At 43.1% G+C, this 8,067-nt stretch overlaps 1 long non-coding RNA gene across 1 annotated transcript; it reads left to right on the top strand.

The window, feature by feature from the left end:
- The first annotated feature begins 3,000 nt into the window (after positions 1-3,000).
- LOC130113364 (uncharacterized) lies at positions 3,001-6,237 on the top strand. The gene is made up of 3 exons (XR_008810280.1): positions 3,001-3,042; positions 4,016-4,202; positions 4,709-6,237. It is a non-coding gene; the product is annotated as an uncharacterized LOC130113364 (long non-coding RNA).
- Positions 6,238-8,067: the final 1,830 nt, after the last annotated feature.

Below are 8,067 nucleotides of genomic sequence, written 5' to 3'. Positions count from 1 at the left end.
ATCATCAGTAATGTCAATATAAGTGGGTAAAGGCAAATAATATAACAGCTAAAATGGTCTGGTAAACTCAGAAGATTACATCACTTTACTGTAATGCAGCCAGGAAAAGACAACAGTTATGTCATATCATGATATTACGATATCCAAAATCCCAGACGGTATCTGGCCTCATATCATGATATCGATGTAATGGGGATATATTGCCCAGCCCTAGTGTCTGCACTCGAAACTTCATTACCAAATTGTTTATCATAACTTTTTAAAACTTTACTCATCCTAGTTTGATTCTGTGTGATTAATGGAAGGAAATCACTATTATATTTCTGCTTCCTGTTGGCACTGTGATATCATCTGCAGTCAATTCATCAGAGCCGAAAGTAAGCAAAGCAGCAAGACGGTAAAGTAGAAACAAAGCCTTGTAAAATCAAATGGACCGGCCGCTTGTTTGTTAAACGCGGGCTCGGAGCGATAACGACGTTAACAGTCCTTAAGAAGCCACCATGTGAACGTGCACCCCAGGGTGCTGATAAGGCCTCTGGTTGCTTCTGGGCCGGTAGGAAGAGAGGGAGCAGTGTGCCACTTCTATGTGTGCTCCAAGAATCACTCGGAGGTCTCGTGTTTTAAAATAAAAATCCTGTGCTTCAGCAAATGTCTTACCTATGTGACACTTGCAGCATGGAGATGCCACCATGGCCACCTCTTCTATCAATTACATAAAGCATCTAGTGTCAGGATGCTAAATTCATTAGCGGGGTATGTACGGCATGCTAGGGTCAGGACGGATATAGAAGCAACCCCTTCACTATAGCTGACATGCTTCTTTAACATATATTCAACCTCTCATAGCCTGACTTTTAACGATCTGGCCCCGGAAAGGTGTCAGAAAGTATTAAACCCAAATAGGGGATCGCTAACACGGTTTATATTCTTATCAATGCACCTAATACCGGTTTTGTTGGGTTTTTTGTTTTTGATACTAGAGTATCGTCTGTGATTGGAGGTTAATCGAATATGTTTCTTGATCCTGACACTACATAGCTCGATAAATCTTCTCATTTTTCTGGAACTGTAAAAAAAATTTTCCACAATTCAGCACCAACAACTAGCTTTTTTTCCCTCTCTTGTAAAGTGGACCTACAAGAAAAAGTTAACGCCTTTGCCGATTAAATGTGTCAACAGCTTTGATTTAAAATGTTTTCCATTAACAAGGACGTGTGAACTTTTTCTGTGAGATTATGTCATGATAAATGTATTTGTCATGATATTCATCATGGATATTGGGCCTAGGTGGGATTTTTCACACAGTATAAGGCGAACAAGTTTCCTTTGCATACTAGAAAATTCAAAGTTTTGCTGACTTTTTTTCTCATAAATCCTCAAGCAACGACATTACAATCAGATAGTCATGCGTCAGTACTACCGTCTGATTCCTGTTTCTCATAAAGGTGGGGAACTTGCAAGTAGGAGCCCTCATGTTAGCCTTTACTTTTAGTTGCAAAGCTCTCTAACGCAGCTTACGACCCTTTTCTTTTTCCTTTTTTTTTTTAGCATCGCTCATCCAATTAACACAAACAGTGACATTATGGATTCACTATAACACCGAAGTCACATGAGCCAGAAACTGGGACTTTGTAGGCCAGTTGAATGAATAAGGACTCACCTTGCCCGCAAAGACCCAGCCTCTGACACACAACATCACCGGCACCGGGTCCAAGACTCCAGGTCAAAATGTCCCCCCTCATTTCTGAGAGCTCTCACCTGCACTTGTCATTTTTCTGCGGCTGAACAACTCAACGTTTTAAATGCAACCTGAGCACAACAAGACGTTTCCAGTCCCAATATGCATCTGTAGCAGAGCCTATACAAACCTTTGGATTTGCTTTCTGTCAGAATGTGGACGAGATGCTGCTGCTGGGCTGAGGTTATCTCTCTCTCTCTCTCTCTCTCTCTCTCTCTCTCTCTCTCTCTCTCTCTCTCTCTCTCTCTCTCTCTCTCTCTCTCTCTCTCTCTCTCTCTCTCTCTCTCTCTCTCTCTCTCTCTCTCTCTCTGTGCCTGTCTCTTTCTCCCTCTCTCTCTGTCTCTGGGCCTCTCTCTCTCTCTCTCTCTCTCTCTCTCTCTCTCTCTCTCTTCTCCCTCTCTCTCTGTCTCTGTCTCTCTCTCTGTCTCTGTCTCTCTCTCTCTCTTTCTCCCCGATGTCACATTTGGGTGCAGACATCAACCGAGCTGCTGTCTGCATTCCGCGCAGGCAGCATATGACTTGAATATCACGGGAGGGAGGCTCTGTGTCTTCTGTCGGGAGGATACCGTGGCTGCCTGTGAAGTTTTACTTCTCTGTTCATCACCACCGCCCCTATATATTTGATCACTCACGCCGGTATTGCACGACTCCCACATTTAGTAAGATTATCCTTTGGGACGAATTGCAGCAATTGTATTTTGAAATAAGTCGGACTGTCTGCATGGCATGGCCTTTCCTCTCGCCTCAGGAGAAGAAGAAGGGAAAAAAAGAAGAAGAAAAAAAGAAGAGACGCAACAGTGTAGCGCGTTGTGCCTTATCCCCAAAGCTTCTGCGTATCGTTTTGGCGTTCTCCAAAAACCAAAAAAAAAAAAAAAAAAAGAAGAAGACCTCGTGAGCACGCACCGAAATATCCATAGTAGTGGAAAGAGAGCTGCTGATGTTCTTGTCATGTTGCAGCCCGGTATAACCAACAGCTGGACAGAGCTGATATATGGTATTGCGCCCTCGTGTTGGGCCCTCCCCAAAATGGACTTGTGCTAAGTGGTAACTTGAGCGCGTCACTCCGACTCGCCTCCAATTATAGGTTTCCGACGCCGAGACTGGGGCGCAGCAATCCAGCGCAATGCAATGCAATGCATGTCTGCCGCTTTTTGAATGAGGAGAAAATGGCCAAGAAACACATGTCTGCCTGTAAACTGCACACACTTTACCGTGCTCTGCTGAGTTGCCCGTCTAGGTGACCGTCTGCACGGCTAATCATCTTTCCGGCGGGTCACGGATGAGTGATCCGCGATTCTCTCAAGGTGTCCACCGCCCCCCCTCTCCGTATGCATAACGCCGAGGTTACATCCCGGATTATCTCACCTCTCCCTTTACCTCCGCGGACGGCACATCCTAGTGTGGTGTGACCCCTCGTGGTGACAGTAGATTATTGGCCTGCGACGATTCACATAAAGGAGCATTCAGATACGGTCTTTTTTTTTTAAATTCACTGAGTATGGCGATGATTACGTTGATGCGGGGGGGGGGGGTCGGGGGGTTGTTAGATATGTGGATTTTGTGAACATTGCCTTTTGCTTACCACTTTAACATTTTGAACTCATTTGCAATGGTAGCCTATAGGTAGGAGATGTGGGTCCATCATGTGATGTGGTCAGTTTTTAATGGCCAAGTCTGATCACACAAACGGAATCTTATTTGGCACGTTGCTCCCCGTTACGCATAAAATACGCCTACACACGTGTACACAGCTAGATAAGATTAAATAAGGTTAGACGTCAGAAATTATAAGAAAGTACAAAAGTGAGCGCAGATCCAAGCATGAGCGATATTAGAGGTGTGCCCTATTCTATTGTACTCTATTCTATACTCTACTATTCTACTCTATTCTATACTATTATAATCTATACTGTATTATTCTATTCTACACTCTACTGCTATTCTACTCTATTATATTCTATACTATACTAATATACTCTATTCTATACTATTCTAATCTATAGTATATTATTCTATTCTATACTATTCTGATCTATCCTCTCTACTCTATTCTATACTATTCTGCTCCATTCTGTTCTATACTATTCTAATCTATACTCTCTATTCTATTCTATTCTATTCTATACTCTACTATTCTACTCTATTCTATACTATTCTGCTCCATTCTATTCTATACTATTCTATTCTATACAAAATTATTCTATTCTACACTCTACTGCTATTCTACTCTATTATATTCTATACTATACTAATATACTCTATTCTATTCTATTCTAGATCACGTCCTACTTTCAGCCCCTGTGTGGTGACGCTCTCGCGCAGCAGCAATATGCCGGACTCCATAGCAGACTCTGGAACGGCGACACCTGCTTCTCATAGCGGCAGAACAGATCTGTCCAGCGGCAGCTGTTCGGACCTTTCCCCGCGTCGTTTTCTTGGCTTTCTCAACAGCAGGAACACGTCGGTAAGTATTTCCACAGGGACCAAAAGTTGCTCCGCATCGCGTCATCGGCCTCGCCAGGTCCCAGCGCAGCGGCGGGGTACTAGCCTGTAGTCTCACGGTACGGATGGGATTCCGTTTTCTTTGATGGACGGCTCTTTGCTGCGTGTTTGCGCTTCACGTAGATCCACAATCACAGGTCGCCGATAAAGTATAAACTCTCAGTTCGTAACCACAAGTCACATGACTTTAGTTCAGTAGTCGATCAAGTTCTTTATCAGTGACGTGACGTCAAGATGATTGACTGGTCAGGTGGTTTTCAGAAGACTCGGGGGTGGGGGTGTATTTAGAGACAACATTAAAAGTGCTAACACAGATCCTAAACCATTGATGAAGAAATTAGCCTCACTGACACTGTCAGTGTCCACATACATGCTTCCCCCCCATCTCCTGACAAAGGTCATTTAAGGATAGCTCTACAACCCTCCAACTCATTCTCTCCCCCCCCTCCCACCCCCACCTCCCCCCAGTGGGGTCCACAGGCAGGCAGCAGATTGGGCTGGTGCCCAGCTGTAGGTGACTCTCATCATGGTCTCTCCAACTATGAAAGCGGTGGTGGATGCACTGTGGGCCGTGTGGAGCATCGGGGCCTCCATCTATGACTACATCCACACCAGCGCCATGGAGGAACGCATCCACGCCCTGGAGAACATCATCACCATCCATCAGTGTGTGATCGGGCTCCTCTCCGCAGGCGTGGTGGGGCTTTTCACCTACATCTTCTTCAAGAAACACTGAAAGAGGGCAAGGGATGGGGGGAACAGGTAGAAGCTCCTCTGCTCACCACCTTTTCAGACTGATGGGGATCCATTTTGGCTGAGGTTGACAATAGGGTGACAATAGGCTCTGGGCTGTCTCACCAGACTCCACTTCTGTATGAGTTGTTTATGGATGTCGTGTTAACCGAGTAAGTGCAAAGGCAAGCTACCAGCAATGGTAGACATGTTCCATGGAGAATACCAAATAAGGACCATACTAGGGGGTAGCAATGATGACACATGCAATAAAAGAGGGCACATCAGAAAGTGCAATAGCCAAGAATGGCACCATTCCCCCTCAAATAGGATGAATGCCCCATTACCAGGGCTTGACAGAGCTTGCCTTAAGATACATTTCTGTTTCAGTGGATTCTGAGGTTTGCTAAATCAAGAGTTTGTGTTCAGTACACAATTACACATACTACATAACTTAGCATTGGTTGGCTAAGCTTTTTTTAAGGCATTAAGCGAGAAAGGTGCAGTTTTTCCGAAGGCCTGTAATGCTTCTCCGCATAATTTATGGGCCTGTACTTGTATCATTCATTATACATGCCAGTGTAAGAGTTTTTCATTTCAATCACCATGTAAACAATTAATACTTTTCATTGTCAGCATTATTTGCATCATAGTCAAGTTCAGTGCAAAACAAAAAGCTGGAAAGAGTAATCCAAAGTGCCCTTAAAAACGCAACATACAGGTTGTTCCTGGACTGTAAATGTTTTATACACGTCTTAACATTTCATAATTTGTTAAGATGACTTTGTGGACATACCACTGCTCCATAAACATTTACTGCTTCATATTTATGGTACACTGTGTATTTTTGAAAGCAAAATTTTGAGACATTCCATTTGGGCATCAACATGAGTTTATCAGTGCCCAGCTACAAAGTATGTGTACAATTAGAAAGTATACAACAAGAAAAAAGGAGATTATTAAGTATACTGAGAGTTTGCCTCTGTAACTGTGTTTTAAATAATTACTTTCACTAACCTCCCTTAAAGGTTTTTTTTATATTAGTTGGTCATTGGAAACTGCTACTAATCATGACCTCGGTGGTCAGTAAAAGGAAATGTGACGGCACTATGTAAAGGGTATTGCTTCTGTTGTACCAATACATGGGTGGATTTACATTTTGTTACCTCACAGGGACTTCAATAGAAAACATACTGTTTACATTTGATTATGAAAGCATCCACATTTGCCATTTCAACATGCAGAATAAATATGGAGCTGTTTCCAAAGCCACTTCATGGTATTGTGCTGGTCTGCAATTGTCAGTCCTCTATATTGTTCTTCAGACATTTGGTTCTCTATCTGCTCGACTTTTTTTTTTTTTTGCTGTTTTTTGCTATTTGGATACCGTATATTTAAATCTTGGAGTACAAAAAAGTAACACAGTGGCTTATCGGAAAGCGCTGTTGCCTCAAAGTAAAGGGGCTCTAGGTTTGATCCCAGGAGATGGTGTTTTCTCAAAATGCTTCCAAACAAATGCATGTTAAGAGACCTGCAGACTAATCGACCTATCTCAATAGGTCTCGGGTTGAGCTTATGTTCCCAGGAAAACAAAAACATGATTTCAGGGTGGGCTGCAGCAAAAGATGTAGCGCAAAATCAACATCGAGGGAAAAAAAACAAATTAAGTCTGAGGGCTCAATCAAGAAGCTCAGTCAATGCATCCTGTGGTGCAGAATGAGGTTTCTTAATTTTTTTAAGGGGAAAAATAGCGATGCAACCCGTATTCACATGTACCCTCTATTTTCCATGTTTAAAAAGAGACAGCGTATCAGCCGACTGTGGGCTGTCATCAGGTCTGAAGTCAAAATCTGAGACGGGGGCTTTTTAGGAAGGGGAAATGAAAACCAGAGTGAGGTTTTGGACCCCTACACCTTCCTCCATCAAATACGTCAGTCACTTCATATTTCTAATTTACGTTATAGAAACATGGTTTAATGCATGCACAGTTACCACAGCGAATACATAATCCCAATAAACATATGTGCACTCACATAAACTATATAAAATAGACCCCACCTGTTCTAATGTAAAACAAGGTAAGACTTTCAAGACTTGCAGAAGAAGGGAGAGCCTAGAAAGAATCCAACGACAAAGACTAAGTGGATGTATGGATGCAAAATTGGTCCCCAATGGACTGAATGAAGAATTCAACATAATTCCTTTTTGGATAGGGCCATTATGGTGATATACAAGCAGGGACGGCTGGTATAAATGGGCTAACAGGGCTAAGCCCTCCCTATCTTTTACAATAAAGATGAGAAAAATATTGTTAAAAAAAACCTTAGAACAGATTATTTCCAATTTTGGTGGAACCTAAGAGCAGCAACAGCACTAAATAGTCACAAGAAAGACACAAAATACGTCTAAATGGGCTAATTTTTTACAGCCCAAACACAATTGCGTCAGCTTCCATTTCCGTCTCCGTGTTACGTGAGTGACATGTGTCTTGGCACGCACCCTTGATTTGCTGATCATTTGGGCTAAATTCAATCAGCCACAGGCCACTGACTTTTGACCAATGACAGCACAGTCAGGCAGTACACACAATGAAGCGCTACTTGTGTGACAGTGGGAAAGGAGAAAAGCGATCGACTGTGCCAATGGCGGCCGCGGCCTTTAGCATGAATGAGGTGGATTGTTTACTTTCTCATCCATTTTCTTCAGTGTCTCTGGAGGAAAAAATGGAAGTGACTGAGACTGGGGGGCGTCATTGTCCAAACGGTGTTCAAATAACACAAAAGGACAAACGACAAAATGGTAAGTTTTGTGTTACTTGGGTTTCAACGAAAGGACTGGCTAACGGCAAGTGCAGCTGAGAATTCACTTTTCTGTTTCCCACGCTTGCTTTTTGGAGGAGACACGGCTTGGACACAACACGGAACTGTGGATTTGAACACATTTATCCGACAAAATTAGGGTAACATGAATGCAGCACAAGCCATCTTGGAAATGAAAAGCAATTGTAACGTGCATGGATAAGTAGACACGTTGGCCGCTAGCTGACGGGTCTGACACTTTGGTCGAGCGGTTAGCGACGTCTGCTGCGGTGCGGG

Source organism: Lampris incognitus, chromosome 5, assembly GCF_029633865.1.
Source record: "Lampris incognitus isolate fLamInc1 chromosome 5, fLamInc1.hap2, whole genome shotgun sequence".
NCBI lineage: Eukaryota > Metazoa > Chordata > Actinopteri > Lampriformes > Lampridae > Lampris > Lampris incognitus.
Note: the sequence above shows the minus strand (reverse complement) of the source record. Positions and strands in the feature narration are given on the sequence as shown.